We start from the raw sequence: 26336 nt of genomic DNA on the forward strand, positions 1-26336 counted from the left end.
TGACTGAACACACTCCAGTTTCCAGCTACAGGCACTGAAAAGGGCTTTCCCTGCAATTATTCTTCCTGGCAGCTGGGGAATGGGACAGCAATTTTGCAGAAATGTTGGTGGTGCCCAGAATGACCAGACCTGCACTCCTCCCTGACTTAAACACTCTCCCTAAACCTGCCTAAGGCTCTGAGAGAGAATTTGGATGGGGGAGTGGGGAGTGCTCTGACAGGAAGTTTGATTACTGAGCACAGGCTCTGGATTGGGGCAGGGGATTGGCATGCAAGCTGTAGGGATGCTTAGGTGCAGGTGGGAGTCTGGGGTGCACACTCTAGGAGGAAATGTGGGTACAAGTGAGGGTCCTTGGCACAGACTCTGGGATTGAATCTGGGTGCTGACCCTGGCCTGAGGCAGGGAGTGGGGGTCCTGAGAGGGAGTGTGGGCGCTAAAGAGGGAATGCAGAGAGTCAGCAGGCTCGTGAGGAAGCGGTGTGCACAAGGGTGTCAAGGGGAGTGGATGGAAAGTGGTATGCTTCCTTGGGGGTATCCCTCTCTGGCAGTGGCTCATGAAGGGCTGGGAGTCTCCAGGTACTGCTGCCTGCCTGCTGCCCCCAAGCACCCCACAACCATGCATCTCCTAGACCGGCCTGTGACTTACAACTCTGTGTACCCCTGAAGCCTGGGGGTGGGAGTGGTGGGAGGCACACTTGCTGGCAGCTGCTGGGAGCAAGCAGCCGGAAGCCACTATATCTTCTCTGCACAGCCGGTCATAGTGGTGGGGGCCACTGGGGTGTTTTAAGTTGCTTGGGGTCAGCAGGCGGGCCCAGGGGACACATGGAGAGAGTGTGTGAGCCAGCAGGGGGAACACAGAGGACAGCAGGCAGTGAATTTTGGTGGAGCCCGATCCCAGGCCAGGAATATTCCTGGTGCTTGGGCAGCACAGGCCTACATAACTCACTGCCTATGGCTGGAGAATCACTACGGTGCCTGGCACACAGGAAGTGAAAGAAGGGAGTCTCTTTCGCTTGTGCCCTCACTGCTCCCCACCACAGGCACCCAGGACTGAGCACATCCTGAATGTAAATGTATGAGGATCGAAGGGGTAGTGATGCAGAATGGAGGGATAGGTGCAAGAGCACATGGGAGCTGAAATAAGAGCCTGAAGACGGTGAGGTTAGGAACAGCAGCAAAAGCGGGAACAGGTACAAATGGGCTGTGAGGCATCCAACAGAAGTGTGGGGGCCAAGGAAGGAAGGCTAGAGGAACAGAGAGAAGTCATGGGTAAGAGGTAAAGGGCAGGAGAAAGAGGGATGGGCAGGAGCTGGGGAAAAGGGCATCAGGAGCAGGAGACAGATAGGCTGGGGGCACTATAATGATTACAGAACACTTCCCAACAGAATCTGGAATTGAAGCTACAACTGCCTATGTTTGACACTCCTTTGCTCTCTAGAAAACAACTGTGAAATCCACTTATTAAGTGTCTCTCTATCACCTCTATTGGCAGGTCCACACAAAAGATAATGACCTTCTCCTGCTACCAGTTGTTCAATCAGTTCAAGTAGCAGAGGAATGTGCTATAGATCTAACCCTGCTGACAATCTTTGTGAGTGATTCACTTAGGTACACCCAATGGAACACGGTGGATCAGCCCCAAATATGACAGAGCCAAATTAAAATTGCATGGGCAACCTTAATTCAGGCATTTCTTAACTCAATAGCTTGACTTTAATGTTCTTTTACCATAGATTTTTAAAAATCTGATATCTTAACATTACAAATTGAAGAAAAACAACCCAAAAACAATGATTCCACAGGGCCAACCATGGTTCTGCAGGCACCCCCTGGTTCTGTAGCCAATTGTTCAAACCAACCTGGCCTGTGCTGTAAATTTGGCATAGGTCTCTATACCCCACATTTTCAGAATATGGTTGTCTGCTCCTTTAATCATAGCAAAGCAAAGCAAAACAAAACACCCTCAAAAGCAAGCTCTTAGCTGCAATGCTAGGTTGGCAATGCTGGCTGGGGTTTTCACATAGCACGGAGAAGCTCCTCCTCTGTCACAGTGTCATCCTGCACTGAGAACTGAATGAGACATGGATCACTCAGGAGAAGCAGGCAAGTGTTTTTAATCAGCCTGCTGACTCCTAAGAGGTCACTGTCTCCTGGCTCTTCTCGGCCTCTGGTGGACTAAGTCTTATTAATAGCCTTGTTTGAACAAGGTTATGTTTAGCTGGGGATACAAGGTCACGGACACCATCAACAAGAGACAGCGAAGGCCTGACAGACCCCATCGCATAACTCTCCTTGCACAGAAGACCCTATCTCCCCTTTAGCAATGACCTACTGTCTTGGGAAAAGGAGACTGCGCCATGGTGCTATGAATACATGTGGTATTACACACAAAAGGCATATTGTTGCAGCACCAAACAATGCCAGGATTATTGTCCTTCATTGCCTGCTACTTTTATTAGGTTAAAGGCAACCCCTAAAAGATAATAATGATAAGGCCCTAATAATGATAAGTCAATCTGATGGCCCAGATTAGTGAAAGGTATAACATATGTGCAGGCTGCCATGTGTCCAATGAGAAAGGCAGATTTTGCCCAAAACTGAAGGGTTGGAAGACACCAAAATGATTAGCTCCTTCATTGTCTGGAATCACTCATATGGTAGACGAACTGGAACAAAGATCATGTCAATTCAAACACCTATGGACTTCAGGGATTGCATAGGGCTTAAAGCTGATTTTTGATATCAGCTCCCAGGGCTGAGAGGAGCAGAAGCAGCTGAGATGTCAATTCCTGGACCTCTTGTTTGATTCACATTGCTATCAGCCTGTCATCCAGACACTGAAAGCAACAGTCCCTTGATGTCTGAGACTGGCTGTCACCATCAAGAAAACCTTTGTGAATGCTCACAGGGCAGTGGTAAGTCCAAATGGTAAGACCCTGTATTAAAAATGCTGAGGCCCCTTCTCAAACCGCAAGAATCTTCTATACGTCAAGTACATAGTGATATGGAAGCAGGCGTCTTGCACAACCAAGAGTCCTAGACCACATGTTTTTATCTAAGGGGGGAAGGATGGTTATAAGTAGGACATACCATCCTTTGGAAATCAGGCAGTTGAGGCATCAGAGATAATAATCTCTAATAATAATAAAGACGGGAGGAGGGAAACCATTATTGAAGGCTCAGGGCAGAAGGTTTGGGCATGTGAGGGGATGAGGACTGGAATATTTTGGAATATTGCTTTTCACTTATGATATTACAGCAAAATCCCAGAAGGTGATTTCTATAAAAGCCTTTATTACTGTATTACAAATGGGGAAGAGGTGACACAGTCAGCTGGAGAGTTGGCGGAGGGGAGAAGGGCAGGGCCCACTCTGGCAGGTGGTGGTCAACATTTACAAAAAAGTGCTTGCTACAGATATCTGTAACTTTAAAAAAGTATATCAGACACAATGCTTACCAGAAAGAAAATTCAACTCTTTTTAAGTATATAACCCGGAACTTGCGAATTCACGTTGTTGACCTTTTTGTAAATGTCTGAGTTCAGTTACTATCAAGTATATTAAGCAAAGGTAATCCGGTTGCAAAAATGGTCAGATGTGCTGAGGAGAGTCTATTGACAACTCTTCCCACAGTTGTATGCAAAAAGAAGACCAATGTGAGATTACTACAGATTAAAAAGAAAGTAGATCCAAAGACACAGAAAAATTAAGAGTTTCCAAACAACCAAGGTGAAAATTAACAACTTATTCTATTCAAAAAGTGCCAAAAACTGCCAAGTACTAACAAAGCCTGAACTTGTTTCCTCCTATAGAAGACAGTAAAGCCAGCAAGGTACAGAATATTTTTTTAATTTAAGAATTTTACATGGAGACTTAATTTTTCTGTGACTGTCAACCCATTAATATGTTTAACAATTTAACAATAATCTAAAATTGCTTTCTGAAAATATCAACTATATTAACCAGCTAAAGTGCCATGTCAGCAAGCAGTGACAGCAACTGAGAGAACATTTCGAGAAGGCAACCCAAACTGAGGAGGAGGAGAGGAAAACAAAGCAGAGGACAACATATTACAAAATTTTAATACCTGCCAAAAATGACCACCACATAAAAATACACAGGAGACTAAAGAATGACTATCCCTGACACAAACAAGAAGCCATTCATAGGAAAGTCAGCAATACTGGTGCTCTTCTACTGATTTCCTAACTCAAAGAAACCAGCAGCTATCATGCAAGAATTCATTCTCGCAGTGTTCTTTGCCACAGAAGGGAACAGGAAGGAAAAGAGAAAAACGGGCAGTCAGGCTTGAATACTCCTACAGCATACAGCTACAGGAAGGTGACAGCCAATCAGTGCAGGATTTAGGAGAGTGGGAGTCAAGTGAGTCACATCACATTCACAACTGATCCTCCCCTGGGTCCAAGAAGGTTGGGGAGAAAAAAACAGGAGTGAAACACTTGCAAACTTTTATTATTACCCTGAAAGAAAAAGAAGAGTGCTTATTTGCACAGGACTGACAGCATGTGGTGGGGACGGGGAGGGAACGACCTGACTTGTTTCTTTGCAGGTCTATGCTGGCCTTTTAGAACATGCTGAAAGCTACCAGACAGCCTCATTTTCTACCATCCATACTTAGCAGAAGGCTATTCAGTTGGGATCACAAGCCACATTCATAAACGGATGTCTGGGGTACATCCACCACATCAAATGGCAAGACTTTGTTACAAATGAGGAGCTTTGGACCTGAGCAGGACAAGAACCACGTGCAATTGAAATTGAGAGAAGGAAGTGGGGATGGCTAGGCCACACTCTCAGAAAACCATCATCCAGCAGTCTGTCAGGCTCTCAAGTGGAACCCTCAAGGAAAATGCAAAAGAGGAAGACCTCAGACAACATGGAGAAGATCTACTGAGACTGAAGGACAACAACTGAGGTACTCCGGGAGTCAGCTAGAACTTTTGTCCCAAGACAGAGTGAAGTGGAGGAGACTTGTAGATGTCCTATGTTGGTTCCACTCAGAATATAACGGTTAAGTAGTAGTAGTATTCAGTTGGGAGGAACCACTGGTAAAACTGAAGTTCGAAGGAGATACCAATAACTTTTGTCAGTTTAGTACCTTCTAACAACAGTCAATTAAAAAATACACATGCAATGAAGCTACACAATTATTCCACAGACCAGAGAGCCTTGGGACAGTGTGTTCATTAGTCATTATTAAGGGCATTTGTGACTTGCACATACTCAAATAATTTAGTTTCACCTGCAAAATCACAGTTTTGCTACACAACCTTTAACCAATCTGTTCATATAAGAACTTGTAGCCATGTCTGAAACAGTTGTCAAACTTCCAATGGTTTCAGTTTGTACCACTCTGAAAACAATTACATACAATGCAGTCAAATCCACAAGGGCAAATTTTTGCATCTTCATGAAGCCCTATTAAAGCCAATGGGGAGCTACCAACACAGGGGCAAGTGTAATGCTGATAGACTGCAATCATCAGCAGGCAGGATCAAACCCGGGACCTCTGAAACCTAGCCCCTATTGCATGAGCCACATGCCTCTGAGGATTTGGCTGCACTAGAGCATGAGGCTGATTTTAAGGCACTTAGCTCAATTTTACAATGTGACTGTCTTCACTGTAAATACCATTAAGTTGATTTTAAGAGGCACTAAGGCCAGCTTTCTTGAGCTGTGCCACCCAGTCACAAGGCTGCCAGATATGAAAAAGTTTACTATATTACACACAAATAGAGCAAGGGATTTAGCCACTTTTCCATCTTGTCCCTAAACTCCTGTTGGTGATTCTGTATTTTCTTTTTAGTACAGCCACCAAAATACTACTCCTATGACAAGGATATACTATTTTTATTGTTTAAAATATCAGGAGTAGGGGGAGAGGAGGAAGGGAAGAGAACATTACAAGGCCATCCACATTATACCTTTTTCACTACGGGGAAAAAAACCTAGCTCTGTTTCAGTATACCAACTGTCTGCTAGTGACCTGACCCAACTTTCCACCAAGTTCAGAAAGTGCACTATTATGATTGCTCTAATCCACTTTCACAATGCACTAGCAATATTATTTAGGATTTAAGATTTTGCGACTGCTGAGAATGAAATGGCTAAAGAAAACAAGGATTTCAAATTAGACTAGAATTCTTGCCTGAGAAAAAGCAATATGTATTTGCTTGTTGTGCCAGAACTTATTAAAGGTTATCTTCTCTTTTCCTACTCCCTTGAAAACAATCCTACTGTTACCCACTGGGAAATATAATGGCAATGCTTTTAAATAAAACAGAAAGATACTAAAATTTACAATGTAGAAAGCAAGGGAGATGATTAAGGAACACTGGAATATATTTATTCTTTAAACTTAAAAATTTGTACTAAAGCTGTAATTTAGAAGTAGCAAAGCTAAATCAACGTATATTTAACGAGGACAAATGTAAAACTATCAACAGTAAAAAAACAGTAATATACTAAAAAATGAAAAATTCTATCACTGAATATGACTGAGGATGCAGTGATAGATTCTTAGTCAAAGGGGACAGAAATTGGTGTACAAATAACTGAAATTTATTTCACTGACAGAATGATTCAAGGTTTGCACAAATCTTTAAGCTATTTACATAACTAGTCCATACTTTCAGGAAACAAAAAAAGTAAATACTGTGCTGGTTTTAACCCATCACCTTTTGTGAACAAAAACCCATACCCGCTAATTTACAAAACACTTGATTCTCTGAGTATACATTTAGAAGGGAGTCAAGATTCCATGTACCATAGTACTGATTAAACCAGTGCTTATAGTTTTATTATTATTTGTATTATTTAAAAGAAATAATACTCTTTGGGATCTATTCTCTTCTTGATGTAATGCATATATCTGCTATTACCATCAATGGGAATAAAGTGAGATCTCCACAGTACATAGGTTCATTTTCCGAGAGTCATAATCGAAATATACAGAGCTATATCAATTTACACTTCTCTTATCAAGTTTATGTACATCTTAACTGACAAAGCCTTATACTTTTCCAATATTTAATCTGAAACAGAAACTCCCAGAGTCTGCCCAAATTATCTTGAGACTAAAGGCTGAGATCAATAGGGAAAATTGTTCACTGAAACTGTCGCAGTTCTCTGCTGTCAAAAATACTCCTGCCCAGACCAAAGCTGTTTCTACAGAAGTCCCAGAACAGTAGTTATTCTGGGACAGGCCAAGGCAGGATAGAGTGGGTGTAGTGTAGTGGGTAGCCTGAAAACTGTGTTCACCTGACTGCAAGCACCAGAAATCCTTCGGGTCAAAGTGGTAAGCAGCTGCCTGCATTCACTTGTCAGGAGTCAGAGTCCCAGTGAGCTCCATAGCACAGATACCAGGGGACCACAATAATGAATGAACCTCAACTTCAGGTCATTTAAACCATCTGATTACTGTAGGTCTTTCGTTCTTAATGAAAATGTGTTCACCAATTATTTTTATTTATTTTAAAAATACAATTAGTCACAAAAGTGACTATGAAAAGAGTACCTTTATACTGTTGTATCTGCTCTGTATGGGTATGTTGACCCTGCAATGTTATTCCGGAAAAGCTTATTCTGGAGCTATTATTCTAAAATAAAACTATTGCAGAATAATGCACCTACACTACAGGGAAACCCCAGAATAAGCAAAACTTATTCTGAAATAGGCTCTACTGTGTGTAGACACACTCTTCCTGATTAGACCCACTGGAAGCAGTGCTTCCAGGGGCTCTAACATGCAATACTATGTCTACACAGCAGAATTATTTCAGAATAGTTTATTTCAAAATAGCCCTTATTCCCTGGCTGCGTCTACACTAGTATGTGCTTTCAAAGGGGCTCTTTCGAAGGACCCCCATGGAGTGTCTATGTACAAAATGCGCTCTTTCAAAAGGAATCGAAGAACGCAGTACTCCTTTCGAAATCGCCCCTCCTTTTCTATTTCAGGAAGGGCACCTTCTTTCGAAAGGCTCTTTCAAAAGAGAATGTATATAGATGCTCCATGGGTTGCTCTTTTAAAAGAGGGGGTCCTCTGTGGTGCCGGCAAGCTGGCATGCAGCAAGCCCCTGCTAGCACAAGCAGTGCTCTATGGTCGGCATGTCTGGCCATGCTTAAAGACGCAGGAACCCAGAAGCCCTGTGGCAGGAAGTTGAGAGCATGCTGGCAGCAGAGAGAGCACAAGCTCCCACCAGCACACCCTCCAGTGTGCCCTATGGCTCCAATCCTGCAGCACCATGGCAAGCATACAGGACCCCCGTGCCCCTCAGTGCCTGCCCTCCAATCCATCCAAGAGGTTCCAGGGGTCCCTCCTGGAGCGAGATTGAGGTGAAGGACTTGTTGGTGCTCCACACGACCACCTGGTATGGGAATGCTGCAGCCTTCAGCTGCCTGTTGACCAGTCTGAGCTCCCGGGACCACCCCGCCCACAAAGCAGACCAGAACTGCAGCAGGCCTACTACCAGGCCCACGAGGAGGCTGGCCACTCAGGGGCAGCGGCCACCACCTGCTCCCACTTCCAGGAACTCAGCTGCCTCCTGGGGCCCAAGGAGGTGACACTGCCCACCCACATTGTGGACAGTGTCAGTCTGGGGACAGAGCCCAACAGCGGGCCCAAGAGGGTGCCGGAAACAGCAGCAGGCAACAACCCCTGACCGACAGGCACCAAAACCTAAGCCCAGAGCCATGGCGGGGGTTCCAGCATTGGGACCCTCGTCATCGCTGTGTCCTCAGATCCCTCCACCCAGGGCTCTTCCAATTGCCTGGAGGGACACCCAGGTAGGTCTCATGCATGTTGAACACCCCGGCATGTATAGAGATGGCAGACGGCCACTCACACGGCTGCCAACTTCAGTCTGGACGAACCCCAAACAACCATGCTCCCTTGGCCTCATCAGGGGCTGCAAGCAGCACTCAGCACCTGCCCCCATAGACAGTACTGCAGGCTGTGTGCTCAGGGAGTGGGGGGAGCTGACCAATGCCTGCATGTGCCCCACCCATGCAAGGAGCTCCAGCGCCCATGATCCGACAAGGCGCCCAGGCCATCAGATGGGAGGGTGAGGAACACAAGCTTGGGGCACGACCCCCCACGGCCAAGTCACTGCACTGATGGCCTGCCCCTCTGTCCCCTTCTGTCTCTACAGCTCCACCATCCATGGGGCCAGCCAAGCCCTACACACTGGCTGGGGAGCCCCGCACTGGAGTATGAGGGGATCAGGACCACACCCCTACCATCGCCTATGCCGGGCTGCCACCAGGGCACGCACCAGCACTACTGTGGGGAGGAAGCAGTTGTCGCCACCACCCACACCCTGCGGGACATGAGCACTGTCAAGTGGGAGTGGCTGGTGATGGAGCGGGAGTGGCTGGGAGTGGGTGGCAGGAGGCCTGGACACCCTCACCCAGGATGTGACCACCCACCTGACCCAATCTCCCGCTCCTTCACCAGACACTGGCTCAGTGGCTGACAGCTAATACCAGCCAGGGTGAGCTGGCCCCCCTTTTCCACCTGACCATTGGTCCCCACCAAGCCCGAGCCCACTGGACCCCTCCTGCACCCCTACCTCCCCGTGGTCCCAACCCCATCCCAGCCCCAATGGGGACCCTGAACCCAGGGCAATAGGGGCTTCCGCACCCAGCATGGGTCCCAGCTCCCCACCCTGGTGGAGGAGTAAGGCCCCTCACCCCCAACCCAGGACCCCCTCCAAGTTCTGTTGCCCCCACCCCAGGACCCTGTTTTATATAGCTTCCCCGCATCCCCCTTGTAAACAGTTTACTGTTCTGTTTACACCAGTTGGAATCCGTTGCCATGGTTCGAGTAAGTAGTTTATTTGTCACCACTCCGGTGTCCCTGGTGTATGTTGGGGTGGGCAGTGGAGTATTGGGGGGTGGGAGGAGATTCGTGGTGGAGTGGCGGCGAGGGGTGGGTGTGCAGGAGGGAGGTTGTGGTGGTGGGGGTCAGAAGGGCCCCTGGGCAAAGGCCTCTAAGAGGATTTCCCTGACCACAGGTGATACAGTGGAAATAACTGGGGCTGATACCTCACAGGGATTGGATCTGAAGGAGTCCCCACAGTTTCTAAGGCATGGGATGTGCAGTCCTAGGGATGGGGGTTCTATGACCACCACTCCTAAGATAAAAAGACAGGTGGTGGTGGTCGGGGACTCCCTCCTAATAGGGATGGAATCATCCATCTGCCATCCAGACCTAGAATCCCAGCAAGTTTGTTGCTTGCCTGGAGCTAGAATTGGGGATATTACAGAGTCCCTGCCAAAAGTCATTAAACCTGTAAACTATTACCCTTTCCTATGTCTTCATGTAGGAACCAATGATACAGCTAAGAGCAACTTTGAACAGATCATGGAGGATTACGTAACCCTAGGAAGGAAGATCAAGGAATACAGAGTACAAGTGGTCTCATTTATCCTCCCTGTGGAAGGAAGGGGTCCGCATAGGTATCATAGCGTAGCTGGTGTAGCAGGGAAGAATTTGGTTTCTTTGACCATGGGACTCTCTTTTATTAACAGATTGCTAGGAAGAGATGGGATCCACCTAACGAAGAGAGGAAAGAGCATATTTGAGGGCAGGCTTGCAAACCTAGTGAGGAGGGCTTCAAACCAGGTTCGTTGGGTGAAGATGACACAAGACCTGAGGTAAGTGGGGAAGCAGGAGGGAACAATCAAGTGGGCTTCCTGGGTGAAGAGGAGAAAGTGGGCCAATCAGCCACTTCTCTAAGATGCTTGTACACTAATGCCAGAAGCACAGGGAACAAACAGGAAGAATTAGAGGCCCTGGCACAGCCAAAGTAGTATGAGGTGGTTGGAATAATGGAGACTTGGTGTGATGATTTGCATAACTGAAGCACAGTCATGGAAGGTTATAAACTGTTCAGTAAGGACAGGGGAGAATAGGAGGAGGAGTTGTGAGGGAGAAAGAGAAGTTACTCACCATAATAACAATAGTTCTTCGAGATGTGTCCCCGTGGGTGCTCCACAATAGGTGTCGGGCTCGCCCAGCGCTGCAGATCGGAATTCTTCCAGCAGTTTCTCCTGGATCGCGCATGCGCCGGCGCGCGCCGCTCCCTTGCTCGTCCCCGGCCACGTGCGTGATCTGGTCTCTGCCAGTTCCTTGACCAACTGCCTCGGATGCTCCTGAAAGACACTAGACAGAGATCCGAAGCAGGGAGGATGGGTGGGTGGTGGAGCATCCACGGGGACACATCTCGAAGAACCATCGTTACTACGGTGAGTAACTTCTCTTTCTTCATCGAGTGTCCCCGTGGGTACTCCACAATAGGTGACTACCCAGCAGTAACCGAAGAAAGAAGGTGGGTAATCGGTTTATGTGCAGCTTGCCTCCGAAAGGACTGCTGTCGAGAGGCGGGTATCCTCTTGGAATACCCGATGTAGGGCATAATGCTTGGCAAAGGTGTCATAGGATGACCAGGTCGCCGCTCTACAGATGTCCTTCAACACAATGCCCTTAAAGAAGGCTGTTGACGCCGCCACCGCCCTCGTGGAGTGAGCCCTGGGCGGGGCCAGCAAAGGAGTCTTTCGAAGCTCGTAGCACATTTTTATACAGGACACAATGTGCTTTGAGATTCTCTGTGAAGAGAGACCTTCTCCTTTTGACCTGGGAGCGAGAGAGACTAGAAGCCTGTCCATTTTCTAGAAGGACTTAGTTCTGTCTATGTAGAAGGCCAACGCCCTCCTCACATCCAGGAGATGCAGGCGTGCCTCCTTGCTGGAGCTGTGAGGCTTTGGGTAAAATGAGGGTAAAACTATTGGTTCGTTAAGATGGAATTCTGAAGAAACTTTTGGAACAAAGGCTGGGTGCAGCCATAAGGTTACCGCCTCCTTTGAGAATACTGTGCAGGACGGCGTTGCCGTAACTGCTGCAAGCTCACTCACCCTGCGAGCTGACGTAATTGCAAGAAGGAAGGTTGTTTTTACTTTAAGGAGACGTAGGGGAACCGTGGCTAACGGTTCAAAAGGTGGACCCGTGAGCGTGCTGAGCACCAGGTCCAGGTTCCACAATGGCGGAAGCGGTTTCTGAGGGGGGTACAGGTTTACCAACCCCTTCAAGAACCTGGTAACGATAGGATGGGCAAATACCGTGGGCCCCTCCTCTATATGCCGAAAGGCTGATATAGCAGCGAGGTGGACTTTTAGCGAGGATAAGGAAAGTCTGCCCCTCTTGAGGTCCAATAAGTATTCAAGTATTACCGGTATAGGAACGTCAAGGGGAGCTAACTGCTTGGCGGAACACCAGGCTGTGAATCGAGTCCATTTCTGCTTATAAGTCTTCCTGGTGGAGGTCCTTCGGCTACTTTCCAGGACTTGTTGTACTCCCTCCGTGCATGTACTTTCTAAGGAGCTGAGCCATGGATTAGCCATGCTTGTAGGCGCAGGCTCTGAGGGTTCAGGTGCACTATGGACCCCTGGGCCTGCGTGAGTAGGTCCGGCGCCACCGGTAGGGGGAGCGGTGGGTGGTCCAACATGCGCAGAAGCAAGGGAAACCATTGCTGCCGATCCCACGTTGGAACTACTAGTATCATGCGACCTCTCTCCCTTCTGGCTTTCTGCAAGACCTTGTGGATAAGTGCTGTGGGGTGGAACGCGTAAAGTAGGGGGCCCTTCCATGGAATCATGAATGTGTCCCTCAGGGACCGCCGCCCCACTCCTGCCCTGGAGCAGTACTGGGGACACTTCTTGTTGTGCTGTGTGGCAAACAGATCGATCTGGGGAAACCCCCATGTATGAAAGATCGGTCGTAGCAGATCGGCGCGGATCTGCCATTCGTGAGTGAGTGCGAAGTGCCTGCTCAGCTGATCTGCTTTCACGTTGTGAGCGCCCGGCAAGTATAAGGCTTTCAACGTAATGTTGTTGGCGATGCACCAGTTCCACAGTCGGACTGCTTCCGCACATAGGTCACGGGATCAGGCTCCTCCTTGCCGATTTATGTAAAACATAGTGGAGGTATTGTCTGTATTGATCCCGACTACTTTGCCACATATGTGGTCTCAGAAATGCTTGCAGGCGTTGAACACTGCTCTGAGCTCCAGTATGTTTATGTGCAGTGACTGTTCCGCAGGGGACCATAGCCCTTGCGTCACCTTGTCGCCGATGTGTGCTCCCCATCCTATGTGAGAGGCGTCAGTAGTAAGAAAAATAGAAATTTGTGGTTGGTGAAAGGGCACCCCTGCTAGCAGGTTCTTGGGGTTTACCCACCACGCCAGGGATCTGCGCACCTCTGTGGTGGGCAACACTACCCTGTGAACAGTGTGGGATGCCGGTTTGTAGACACTCGCCAGCCAATGCTGCAGGCTTCGCATGTGCAATCTGGCATTCTGTACCACAAATGTTGGTGCCGCCATATGGCCCAGCAGCTGTAAGCACGTTAAGACCGGCACCGTGGGGCTGTATGTAAGGACTTGCACCAGCGAACTGATGGCGCGAAAGCAGGCGTCGGGTAGGTACACCCTTGCTGTGATAGAGTTTATGCGTGCCCCTATGAACTCTATGTCCTGTGTGGGGTCGGTCTTTGACTTCGCGAGGTTGATGACTAGGCCCAGCGAAGAAAACGTGTCTGCTGTGACGAGTATCATGCGTAGGACCTCTGCCTTCGAGGCCCCTTTCAGTAGGCAGTCGTCCAGGCATGGAAATATGAATACCCCGTCTGTGCAGGTAGGCTGACGCCACTGCCAAGGTTTTGGTAAAGACTCTGGGGGCCGAGGAGAGGCCGAACGGAAGAACCCTGTACTGGAAGTGTTCCTTGCCGACCATGAAGCGGAGGAAGCGCCTGTGTGCCGGGTGGATCGGTATATGAAAGTAAGCATCTTGTAAGTTGAGGGCTGCAAACCAATCTCCATTGTCCAGTGCCGTGAGTATGGAGGCGACTGTAATCATCTGAAACCGTTGCTTGCGCAAGTAGCGGTTGAGGCCCCGAAGATCTAAGATGGGCTTCCAGCCTCCTGTTTTCTTGTCTGTGAGGAAGTAGTGTGAATAAAACCCTTTCCCCTGGAATTGTTCCGGCACTCTTTCCACCGCCCCTATGAACATAAGGTGGTCCACTTCCTGTTTGAGCCTCGCCTCGTGGGCAGCGTCTCGGAGGTGGGGCCTGGAGGGAGGCTTCGTCGGTGGGAGCGACTGGAAGGGGATTGCGTAACCCGTGGCTATGATCTCCAGCACCCATTTGTCTGCAGTGATCTTTTGCCATTGGGAGTGAAACGGTCTGAGGCGATGATGGAACATGAGATGAGAGTGGCATTGCGCGATGGTAGTGATAGTGCAGCCCTCAACATGCCCGTCAAACTTGTTGCCTTGGGTCTGTCCCGAGGGTGTACGGCTTTGTTGCGAACGTCGCCTGGGAGTTCTGTACTGTTGCTGCTGTTGATGTCACCCTTGGTCGTAGCCCCGTTGATACTGCGCACACTGTGGTTGGTACGGGTAGCGTCTTTGCTGAGGGTAATATTTTTTCTTCCTATATGGAGGGGTATAAATACCCAGGGTTCTAAGTGTAGCTCTCGAGTCCTTACTGGAGTGGAGGACCGAGTCGGTTGAGTCTGCGAACAACTTTTGCATGTCAAAGGGAAGATCCACGATCTTCGCCTGTAGATCCCTCGGGATGCCCGATGTCTGGAGCCAGGATTCTCTACGCATGACCACTGCTGTAGCCGTTGAGCGTGCCGCCGTATCTGCCACATCCAGGGCGATCTGGACTCCTGTCCTCGAAGCTGCATAGCCCTCTTGCACCATTGCCTTTAACACCGGCTTCTTATCTTCCGGAAGTGAATCCATGAGAGAAGTAAGCCTGGAGTAATTATCGAAGTTATGGTTCGCTAGGTGTGCCACATAATTTGCCATTCTCAATAGCAGGGTGGAAGAGGAATATACCTTCCTGCCAAACAGCTCTAGCTTCTTGGCATCTTTGTCCGATCCCCCCGATTTGTACTGAGAAGTCTTTGACCTCTGCTGGGATGATTCGACCACCAGTGAGTTCGGTTGTGGGTGACTGAAGAGGAACTCCATGCCCCTTTGCCAGGACGAAGTACTTCTTATCTGCTCTTTTGTTCATAGGCGGAACAGAGGCCGGAGTCTGCCATATGATAGTGGCTGACTCCATAATGGCTTTGTCCAGCGGGATAGCAATTTTGGATGAAGCCGGGGGTCTCAAATTTTTCAGGAGTTTGTGATGTTTCTCCTGCACTTCTGCCGTTTGAATGCCTTGCGTGAAAGCCACCCTTTTAAACAGCTCCTGAAACTGTTTAAGGTCATCCGGGGGAGGGACATCCCCGGGGGCCATGGCCTCATCTGGGGAGGATGAGGAGGAACCACTAGGGTAAACCTCCCTCGAACTCTCAGGTTCCTGCTGCCGATGGTATACCTGCTCGCTGGAAGATTGCGAAGGAAAGTCTCGGGGTTCTAAAATTAACTCCCCTTGAGATAACTGAGTTTCCATTCCCACCCGGGAGTGTCCACGGGGGTATTGGCTGGCCGGGGGGGACCTGCCCCGGGGCGTAGGCCTGGGGTGTCTGTGTCCAGCATGATAGGAACGACCATGGCAGCACGGGCACGGGTCCAGGGACGGAGACCTGGACCACTCTTGGGGTGTGTATCCCCGATGTCTGGGAGAGCGAGACCTCCGCAATGACACAGATAGCGGTGACACTGGTTTCTGATAGTACTCCAGCAGATCCAATCCCAGAAAGGGTGAAGGTGGCCCAAGCCATGGTGACATTGGTTGGAGGAACGGAGAAGGAGGTTCTGGATAGGCTGGTGGAGACCCAGGCCTTCTGGGCAGCGTGTGTAGCACAGGGGTAGAGCTTGTTGTTAGCAGCAGCGCAGCCCTGTCCGGAGAAGGGCTGCGGTGCTGGGTTTTTGCTCTTGCCTTTCCTCTCCCTTGCGGGGCTGGCACCGCCCCCTTCCACGCCAGGGATCTTGGCCCCGCTGTCGGCGCTGCGCTCTGCCCACTCAGCTGCGGTGCCGTGCGGATAACGTCGTCTGGTGCCTGCGGGCTCCGTGCCTGCCGGCCCTGCACCATTGGTGCTGCAGGGGTCGGTGCCGCCTGTGGCGGTGCTGCTGGTTCCTGCGCTGGCCTGGCCACCGCTCTAGGCACTGCGCGTGCCGGCTGTTTTGTAATCGGAGGCTCAGCCTCTGCCACGTGCGCTGCCACGGTGCCGCTTGCCTGAGTATGCGGCTGGGGGCTGTGTGCTCCGCCCATCCCGCTCGCTGAGACCGCTGGCAGGGATCGAGCTGGGGAGAGCTTCCTCCATTTTTGCACCGAGGGGGTCAGAGAAGCTGCCTTCCTTTTGTGGAACCCAGAGGGCCCTTCTGATTGCCTCTCCGGCACATCTGGCTGGAGGGCCTTATCAAACAAGAGCATTTTAAGAAGCATTTCTCTGTCTTTCCTTGCCCTGGCTGTGAGCTTAGCACAGTGGGAACACTTCTGGGTAACGTGTGATTCCCCCAGGCATCAGATGCATTCACTACGCCCATCCACTACGCCCATCGGAGGCCGGCATAGCTTCACGGCAGGACTCACACTTTTTAAAGCCTGAAGAAGCCATCGCGGTGAGTCTTTTACTGTTAATAGGGTACTTAGCACCTTATCTGTGCCTGTTTACCCGAATCGCAGACCCCGGCCTGCAGGGCAGTGGGCGGCCTACTGGCCTTCACGTCCACTCTTCTTTTCCGCTCCTCTCTCTCCTTTTTTTTTTTTTTTTTTTTTAATATTCTCTTTGTCCTCTCTCTCTCTCTCTCTTTTTTTTTTTTTTGAAAAAAAGAAACAACAACAATTTACACGTAGAAACACTGTCTAATCTGACTCTGGCCATAGCCTGAGCGGATTCCGTTTGCAGCCGATGGTGGTTGAGAAGGAACTGGCAGGGACCGGATCGCGCACGTGGCCTGGGACGCGCAAGGGAGTGGCGTGCGCCGGCGCATGCGCGATCCAGGAGAAACTGATGGAAGAATTCCGATCTGTGGCGCCGGGCGAGCCCGACAGCTATTGTGGAGCACCCACGGGGACACTCGATGAAGAAGTATGATTACTCAGAGCTCCAGTATAAAGAGGGAGAAAATCCAGTTGAGTGTCTTTGGGATAAGCTTAGAGGTGGAAGTAAGAGAGGTGATGTTATAGATGGTGTCTGCTATAGACTGCCAGATCAGTATGCTGGCAGATGAGGCTTTCTTTAGGAGGCTAAGTGAATCTTCCAAATCATAGGCCCTGGTTCGCATGGGAGACTTTAATCATCCGGACATTTGATGGGAGACCAATACAGCAGCACGCAGACAATCCAGGAAGTTTTTGGAGAATGTTGGGGATAACTTCTTGGTACAAGTGCTGAAGGAACCAACCAGGGACTGTGAACAACTTGACCTGCTGCTCACAAACAGTGAAGACCTAGTAGGAGAAATAGAAGTGGGTGGAAACCTGGGCTGCAGTGACCACGAAATAGTAGATTTCAGAATCCGGACACAAGGAAGAAGGGTGAACAGTAACATACAGACCCTTGATTTCAAAGAGCAGACTTCGACCCCCTGAGAGAACTGATGAGCAGGATCCCTTGGGAAATGAAGATGATGGGGAAAAGAGTTCAAGAGGACTGGCAGTATTTTAAAGAAGTCTTACTGAAGGCACAGGAACAAACCATCCTGCTGTAAAGTAAGAAATGCAAACATGGTAGGCAACCAGCTTGGTTTAACAGGGAAATCCTTAGTCAGCTTAAACTCAAAAAGGATGCATACAAGAAATGGAAACGTGGACATTTGACTAAGGAGGAGTATAAACATACGGCTGGAGAATGCTGGGGAGTAATCAGGAAAGCGAAAGCACAATTGGAACTGCAGCTGGCAAAGGATGTGAAGAGAAACCAGAAGGGTTTCTACAGGCATGTTAACAATAAACGGGTTATCAGAGAAGGTGTGGGGCCGTTACTGGATGAGGGAGGTAACCTAGTGACAGATGAGGTAGGAAAAGCTGAAGTACTCAATGCTTATTTTTTGTCTCAGTCTTCATGGACAAAGTCAACATCCACATGATGGTCCTAGACAATGCAGTATGGGAAGGTGGAGGGCAGCCATCTGTAAGGAGGGAACAAGTTCTGAGCTATCTAGAAAGATTAAATGTACACTAATCCATGGGTCTGGATTTAATGCACCCGAGGGTACTGAGGGAATTGGCAGATGTCATTGTCGAACCTTTGGCCATTATCTTTAAAGACTCTTGGAGATCTGGGGAGATACCAGATGACTGGAAAAAGGCAAATGTAATATCTATCTTTAAAAAAAGGAAAGAAGGACAATCCAGGGAACTATAGACCCGTCAGCCTTACCTCAATCCCTTGGAAAATAATGGAGGGGGATCCTCAAGGAATCCATTTTGGAGCACTTGGAAGAGGACAAAGTGATCAAAAGTAGCCAACATGGATTCACCAGGGGCAAGCCCTGCCTGACCAATCTGAGTAGCTTCTATGATGAGGTAACAGGCTATGTGGAGATGGGGAAGTCAGTGGATCCAATATACACCTTGACTTCAGCAAAGCTTTTGATATGGTCTCCCACAACATTCTTGTCCATTAGTTAAGGAAATATGGATTGGATTCTTGGAATATAAGATGGATAGAAAGCTAGCTTGATGGTCGGACCCAAAGGGTAGTGGTCAATGGCTCTACACCTGGATGGCGGTCAGTTTCAAGCACAGTGCCGCAAAGCTCGTTTCTGGGGCCGGTGTTGTTCAATATCTTTATTAATGACCTGGATGAGTGACTGGATTGCACCCTCAGCAAGTTTGGGGATGACACAAAACTAAGGGGACAGGTAGATACATTGGAGGGTAGAGAGAGAATCCAGAGTGACCTGGATGAATTGGAGGACTGGGACAAAAGAAATCTGATGTGGTTCAACAAGGAGAAGTGTATAGTCCTGTACCTGCGGGGGAAGAATCCCAAGTATTGTTACAGACTGGGGACCAACTGGCTCAGAAGCAGTACAATGGAAAGGGGCTTAGGGGTTATGGTGGATGAAAGGCTGGATATGAGTAAACAGTGTGCCTTTATAGCCAAGAAGACTCACAACATACTAGGGTGCTTTAGGAGGATCATTTCGAGCAGATCTAGAGAAGTAGTAGTTCCCCTCTATTTGGCACTGGTGAGGCCACATCTGGAATACTGGCTACGTCTACACGTGAACGCTACATCAAAATAGTCTATTTTGATGAATAACGTCTGCACGTCCTCCAGGGCTGGCAACGTCAATGTTCGACTTTGACGTTGGGCAGCACCACATCGAAATAGGCGCTGCGAGGGAACGTCTACACGCCAAAGTAGCACACATCGAAATAAGGGTGCCAGGAACAGCTGCAGACAGGGTCACAGGGCGGACTCAACAACAAGCCGCTCCCTTAAAGGGCCCCTCCCAGACACAGTTGCACTAAACTACACAAGATCCACAGAGCAGACAACTGGTTGCAGACCCTGTGCATGCAGCATGGATCCCCAGCTGCAGCTGCAGCAGCAGAAGCCAGAAGCCCTGGGCTAAGGGCTGCTGCCCATGGTGACCATAGAGCCCCGCAGGGGCTGGAGAGAGAGCGTCTCTCAACCCCTCAGCTGTTGGCCGCCATGGAGGACCCCACTATTTCGATGTTGCGGGACGCGGATCGTCTACATGTGCCCTACTTCGACGTTCAACTTCGAAGTAGGGCGCTATTCCCATCCACTCGTGGGGTTAGCGACTTCAACGTCTTGCCGCCTAACGTCAATTTCAACGTCGAAATAGCGCCCAACACATGTAGCCGTGACGGGCGCTATTTCGAAGTTGGCACCGCTACTTCGAAGTAGCGTGCACGTGTAGACGCGGCTACTGTGTCCAGTTTTGGGCCCACCAGTATAAAAAGGATGTGGATGTACTGGAGCAGGTTCAGCGGAGGGCAACAATAATGATTAAGTGGCTGGAGCACAAGACCTATGAGGATAGGCTGAGGGATTTGGGCTTGTTTAGTTTACAGAAAAGAAGACTGAGGGGTGATTTAATACCAACCTTCAACTTCCTGAAGGGGAGCTCTAAAGAGGAGGGTGAGAAACTGTTCTCAGTGGTGTCAGATAGCAGAACAACGAGTAATGATCTGAAGTTGAAGAGGAAGAAGTGTGGGTTAGATATTAGGAAAAACTACTTCACCAGGAGGGTGGTGAGGCACTGAAATGTGTTGCCTAGAGAAGTGGTGGATTCTCCATCCCTCGAGGTTCTTAAGTTCCAGCTTGACAACGTCCTGGCTGGGATGACTTAGTGGGGGTTGATCTTACTTGAAGCAGGGGGCTGGACTAGATGACCTCCAGAGGTCCCCCATATGATTCTATGACCCACACCCTGTCCCACTGCACTTGGTGGCACACAGCCCACCCCTGCACGGGGCAATGTGGGTCCCATTCAGAGCCTCAAAGCAGATGGGGAAGCCCAGCTCCTCCAACCCCCACAAGGGTTACGTCAATGTACCCAACAAGGACAACCCAAAAAAGTAGGATGTTGTTGATTGCCCAGATGACCTGCCTGGGGTGGAGGAAGAACACACCCATGAGAGGGTGGTGGGGTCGTCCGTGCATCCCCATCCTCTTCCACCACAGCTGGCCCCAGCTCCCTCACCTGTCCTCCCTTCCCTCTCCCCTCTCCACCCTCCCCTGTTCCTCCTTTCCTTGCCCCTGTCCCCTCTATGCTATTCCCCGTTCCCAAGGGTCTCCCTTGACTGGAACCCCCCAACCCTCCCCACATCTACACACAGAAGTGGATCAAAAGAGCAATCCACTCTGTCGACAGAGAGCAGCCAGACTGCCCTGCCCTTTCTCTATAGAACAGCTGACCAGAAGCTCTGCAAACAGGGCCACCCTGTTGACAAAAAGGCCCTGGAGTGTCTACACAGCTGTTTTGTCAACCCTGTCAAGAGAGGCATTATACCTGAACAGGAAGAGGTTTAATGCTGCCAGAGGCTGTGCCAAGTTTCCTTGACAAACTGTCGACAAAGCATTTCATGTGTAGATGCTCTGCAGTTTTTCCTGACAAAAGCCCAGTTTTGCCAGGAAAAGCCTCTCGTGTAGACTTAGCCTGTATGTCTTCTTGTTCACAGTACTTACAACACCAAGTCTATCATGGCCAACACCACTGAACAGTTTATCTGTGGACAGTCAAGAATCATGAAGAGAATTAAATGGCTGCTGATGACTCAATTATTGGTGCTGGTGGCAGTGAGTGGAGACTGGACCTGCAGTCTCAACAAGTTTAATTTTGACTGAATTCAGATAAGCGTGACTAAACCCGGGCCTACACTTACCTTGAATACTGATGGCTGCTATGTAATTTTAGGTATACCAATTGCATACCTAACGTCAATTTTCCAGCCATCAATATTCATCCCTGTTCTTGCTGCAGAATGATAATAGGAGCACTTCTCCCACTGGCATTCCTTAATCCTTGCAACTCACAAGGAGTTTCGGGATCAGCAGGGACTCTGGAACATGCTGTTTCATGCATGTGTGAAACAGCACCCTGGAAGATCAAACCTAAGCATTTGATCTTCCGCAGCAAGTGTAGACCCAGCCTTAGAGTTGGAAGGATTCATGTGAAAAAATTAAAACACCTTAATATAAATAGCTTGGCCAATAAACAACTATGACATTAAGCATCAAGTGGCAGAGGGGGAATCCCTGAAAAACAGAACAAGGGATATACTTCGGAGAAATGGGATAAAATTAAACAAATAACAGAGCCTATCAGGAAAATTTCCTAACAGTACGTAGTGTTTTAAAAATGTGAATATTCTCCCTGTATTACAGCAGGCAGGTGACAAACTAAAACTGTTGACTACTATGAAAACATTATTATTTTACTGTTACTTTGTCCTTCCACTCTTTCACTCTCTCCTTCCATTTGTCAGTTTCACCTACCTGTCACATTTTTTATAACACTAACACATGATCTCTTTGAAGCAGGAACAGTTTTGGTACTTATGTGTAAAGTGCCTAATCCTGACTGGAACACCTATAAATAGTAATATTAAAAATACAAAAGCAGTTGGTATTCCATGACTATTTAGAAGCAGTGTAGGCAAAGCACCAAAAACATTCTGTGAAAACTATATTGCCCTGGTCCTCAAAGAGTTGAGACTTCATAGTCTAAACAAAATCTAATTTATGTTATTGTATTATTTGAGATGAACAAACTAAACCCTATTCTGTTCATAAGTAGTTTTGATATTTAACATACTTATTTTCAAGATATTATTGCAACTTTATAGTTAAAATGGTGTCAGTAGTTCAAATATGAACCTTGTTTTACAAAGGTGTATTACATAGCCTTATAAAATGTGTTATGGGCTGAAGCTCGGCATATAAAGCCTTAGCTCAAGAATCATGATTATTCTTCTTATGCATGTGAACACAGGAACACATTGTGAGGAAGCAACTTACACATACACACACACACACACACGCACACACAGAGTAGCCACTGGTTTAAACTAAACAAACACCACTGAACAACTGTTTCTTCCTCTCTCATTAGTGGTTTAATTTATATTAGGTACAACTATCACTATGTGTGAAGTGACACATTTAAACCTTACGTGATATGATGTATAAAGTACAGTGAAGCAATTTAAATAGTTAGCTTCTTGTTTAACAAATAGTAACAGAGAGGTAGCCCTGTTAGTCTGTATTCTAAACAAAACAAGTCATGTGGCACTTTAAGGACTAACAAAATGACTTACTAGGTGATGAGCTCTCGTAGAACAGATCCCTTTCTTCAGATTAATAACATTTCCATTAGACTCACAGCTATATAGTACAGAGGTCCGAAAAAAAATTATAATAAAAACTGACAAATCAAGTACATAGGACTGAAGAAGCAGGGGGTGAGCGTAGGAGATGTTAAGTGTCTTGCTTGAGATAATTACGAGCATCAAAGGAAGGGAAGCAGTTCCTGTAATGAGTGAGGTAATTGCTCTCTGTGTCCATACCACGTGTTAATGTGTTGAATTTGAATACGAACCCTAGTTCACAAATCTTGCTATGTAACCTGTTTTTAAAGTCTCTTTCTTGTAGGACACTTATTCTCAGGTCTTTAACGGAATGGCCCACACCACTGAAATGTTCACTGACAGGCTTATGTATATTGAGATTCCTGATGTCTGCTCTGTGTCCATTCATTCTTTGGTGAAGTGTTCACCCAGTTTGCATATACAGTAAGATCTCAACATTCGCAAGGCTTCTGTGTTGGAAACCCTCACGAATGTTGAATTTTGCAAATGTGGCAGTCCCTGGCTGCCAGTGCTCATGCCCAGGCCCTGGGGGAAGCGGCGGCTACCAGAACTCCCTGTCTGGAGCCCCAGGGAAAGTGGCGGCTACTGGCATTCCCTGCCCAGAGCCGCAGGGGAAGTGGCGGCTGCCGGCGTTCCCTGCCCAGGGGAAGCACCCACTCCAGCCACTCGTGAATAATTGAATTCATAAACCTTACGTTCACAAATATTGAGACCCTACTGTATAATATAGATTGAGGTGTATGAGAATGAGCCCTCGATCTTCTAATTAACGTGGCTAGGTCCAGTGACGGTATCTCCAGAATAAATATGTGGACAAAGTTGACAACAGGGTTTGTGGCAAGGAAAAGTTTCAGAATTAGTATTATTGTGGTGTAACCTGTGATTGCTAGTGAGAACTCTTCTTAGATTAGGAGGATGTTTATAAGAGAGGACAGGCTTGTCACCTAGGGCCTGCCAGAGTGCAATATCATCATCTTGAATAGGTTATAGGTTTTTAATGATACGTTGCAGGGGTTTGAGCTGGGGGCTATCGGTAATGACCAGTGGTGTTGTGTTCTTGATCTTCTTGGGCCTATCTTGAAGTAGCTGATCTCTGGGTATTTGTCTGACCCTGTCAATCTGTTTCTTTTTCCACTTCCCCTGGTGGGTAATTAAGTTTTATGAATGCTTGGTAGAAGTTTAGAAGTTCTCAGTCCTTGTCACTAGGATCAGAGCAGTTGTGATTGTATCTAAGGGCTTGACTGTAACTGAGGGATTGTGTGGTGTGGCTGGATGGAAGCTGGACGCATGTAGGTAAGCATAGCAGTCAGTGGGATTCCGGTAGAGAGTGGTGTCAATGTGGCCATCAGTGATTTGTACTGTGGTGTGCAGGAAATGTATTTCTCATGTGGAATAGTCAAGGCTGAGATTGATGGTAGGTGCAGGTTGTTAAAATCTCTGTGGAGTTCTTCCAGAGTCTCTTTACTGTGGGTCCAAATGATAAACATGTCAGTGATGCAGAGTAAATAAAGGAGGAGTAATAGGGGACAGGAGCTGAGGAATCGTTGTTCTAAGTCAGCCATAAAAATGTTAGCATATTGTGGGGCCAAGTAGGTGTCCACAGCACTGCCACTAATCTGGAGGTTATAAATTGTCCCCAAATTGGAAATAATTGTGGGTGAGAACAAAGTTACATAGGTCAGCCACCAGATTTGCCATGGTAACAGCAGGGGTGGTATTCCTGATTGCTTGTAGTCCATCTTCATAACAAACCTTAAATGAAGTAATGTACATTATAATCTGGTGAACCCAACACTTTTCAATAATGTAACTGATATATGGACTATCAATCACATAAGCATACTAAGTACTACAATAAAGGCCCAGTCCCAAGAAATGAAACCAATTCACTTTCAGCAGTATTGATGCAACATAGAGCCACTTCCCACTACTGAGTCACACGTTCCTTAACAGTTGTGAGGGGAAAAGTACATACAATTTAGATCTATGTATTTCATGCACAAAGCAAAAACATTAATTGCAAGATTATTAGTTTCATTTTATAGTAAAAATAAACAGAAATAACAGGATTGGACTCCATAACATGTGCAATGATCTACAATAAATTAACCCTGATGTTTCTGTCCATATCACTTAGACTTTAACATCTAAAAATGCTTTACAGATGTCAAACACTGAGACAAAGGCTACTCCATGGTTTCTATTTTGGGATACATTTGTATCCTGAAATAGAAACCATGCAGCAAAACACCAAGGACACTGGTGCAGCGTAGCCTGCATGAGGTTCAAAATAAGGTAGCTCAAAATACATTACGCCAATTTATGCAACGCAAATTGCATAACTTATTTCAAGCTAGGGCTACACGGTGTCCTGAAAGCTTAGGGCTAGTCACATTAGAGAGGGGTGAATAAGAAGGGATATAATAAAGGACTATAAAATAATATAAGATATAAATGATGTTAATCAGACTCTCTTGTTTGTTCTCTCAATAAAAAACAATGAGATAGTCAATTAAATTGAAGAGGATCCAATTTAAAATTTATGAAAAGGATATTATGTTATATTGCTTCCACTTTCAACTGAGTTTGTCCATTTTTCTTTTACCCCAGGTGCTTTTTCCTCTTTGGGTGGTGTTTTGATGAAACAGCATACATTTTCTCCTGAGGTGTCCTGATGTTCTATGAGTGGCTCCTTCATCCTCACTCCTCAGATTACTGTTATCATGATGTCTTACTTCCTGCTGTGGAGGAAGTGATTGCTTCTTTCATGGCAGGGTGTGCAAACCACCTGATAGATTGAATTTCAACAACAGGGACAAGCACAGTTGCACAATCCAACTTCTCATGAACTAAACATGGTTTGAGGTTACATTCAGTGCCCTGATCTTAGTATTTTGTTAGTTATTATGTATGTCTGCCTATTTCATCATGTTTAGAGGGTCCTCTTGCCATGACATCTGGTACATAGATGTCTTTTGCTTTAAACTAATGTTAGAACACTTTAGTTTTAGAAATGTAACCATGAAATAGAAGGGAAATATTAAGGAAGATTGGATGACTTGACCTAATTTTGGTAATGGAATGTTTTTGAGCACCTATATTTTTCCCTGCCTCTGAAATATCTATGTTGATTTAGAGCTTTTGTAAAGTCCACATAGGATTGAAAAAAAGTAATGGCAACAACAGTGACAATCCTGACTTGTTCTTATGAAGTCTCAAACATTTGTGCTTCCTACTGAGATAAATACTGTCATACACAGTAGGCCTGTGGAGGTGAAGCAGAACTGACGGCTTTGTTGCTTTCACAGATGCATTACTGACTAATCTTGATCCTTGGTATGATTAAAGAAAGGCAGTTGAGACTTGCAGTGACCATCACTTTAAGAAGAAAAGGGTGATTTAAGTTTAAGTTTGCTTTGTAAGGCAAAAATTTTCCCCTGCCAAATTAGGTAAATTTTGCTCATGCACAATCTACTGTCACATTTTCTAAAGAGAAAAATAACATTGTAG

At 47.3% G+C, this 26336-nt stretch overlaps 1 protein-coding gene across 8 annotated transcripts in view; it reads right to left on the bottom strand.

Moving 5' to 3' along the window:
• Positions 1-26336, bottom strand: part of PHF21A (PHD finger protein 21A) — a 269156-nt gene that overhangs the window by 59163 nt on the left and 183657 nt on the right. The window lies entirely within an intron of this gene.

Source organism: Carettochelys insculpta, chromosome 6 (genome assembly GCF_033958435.1).
Source record: "Carettochelys insculpta isolate YL-2023 chromosome 6, ASM3395843v1, whole genome shotgun sequence".
NCBI classification, from domain to species: domain Eukaryota; kingdom Metazoa; phylum Chordata; order Testudines; family Carettochelyidae; genus Carettochelys; species Carettochelys insculpta.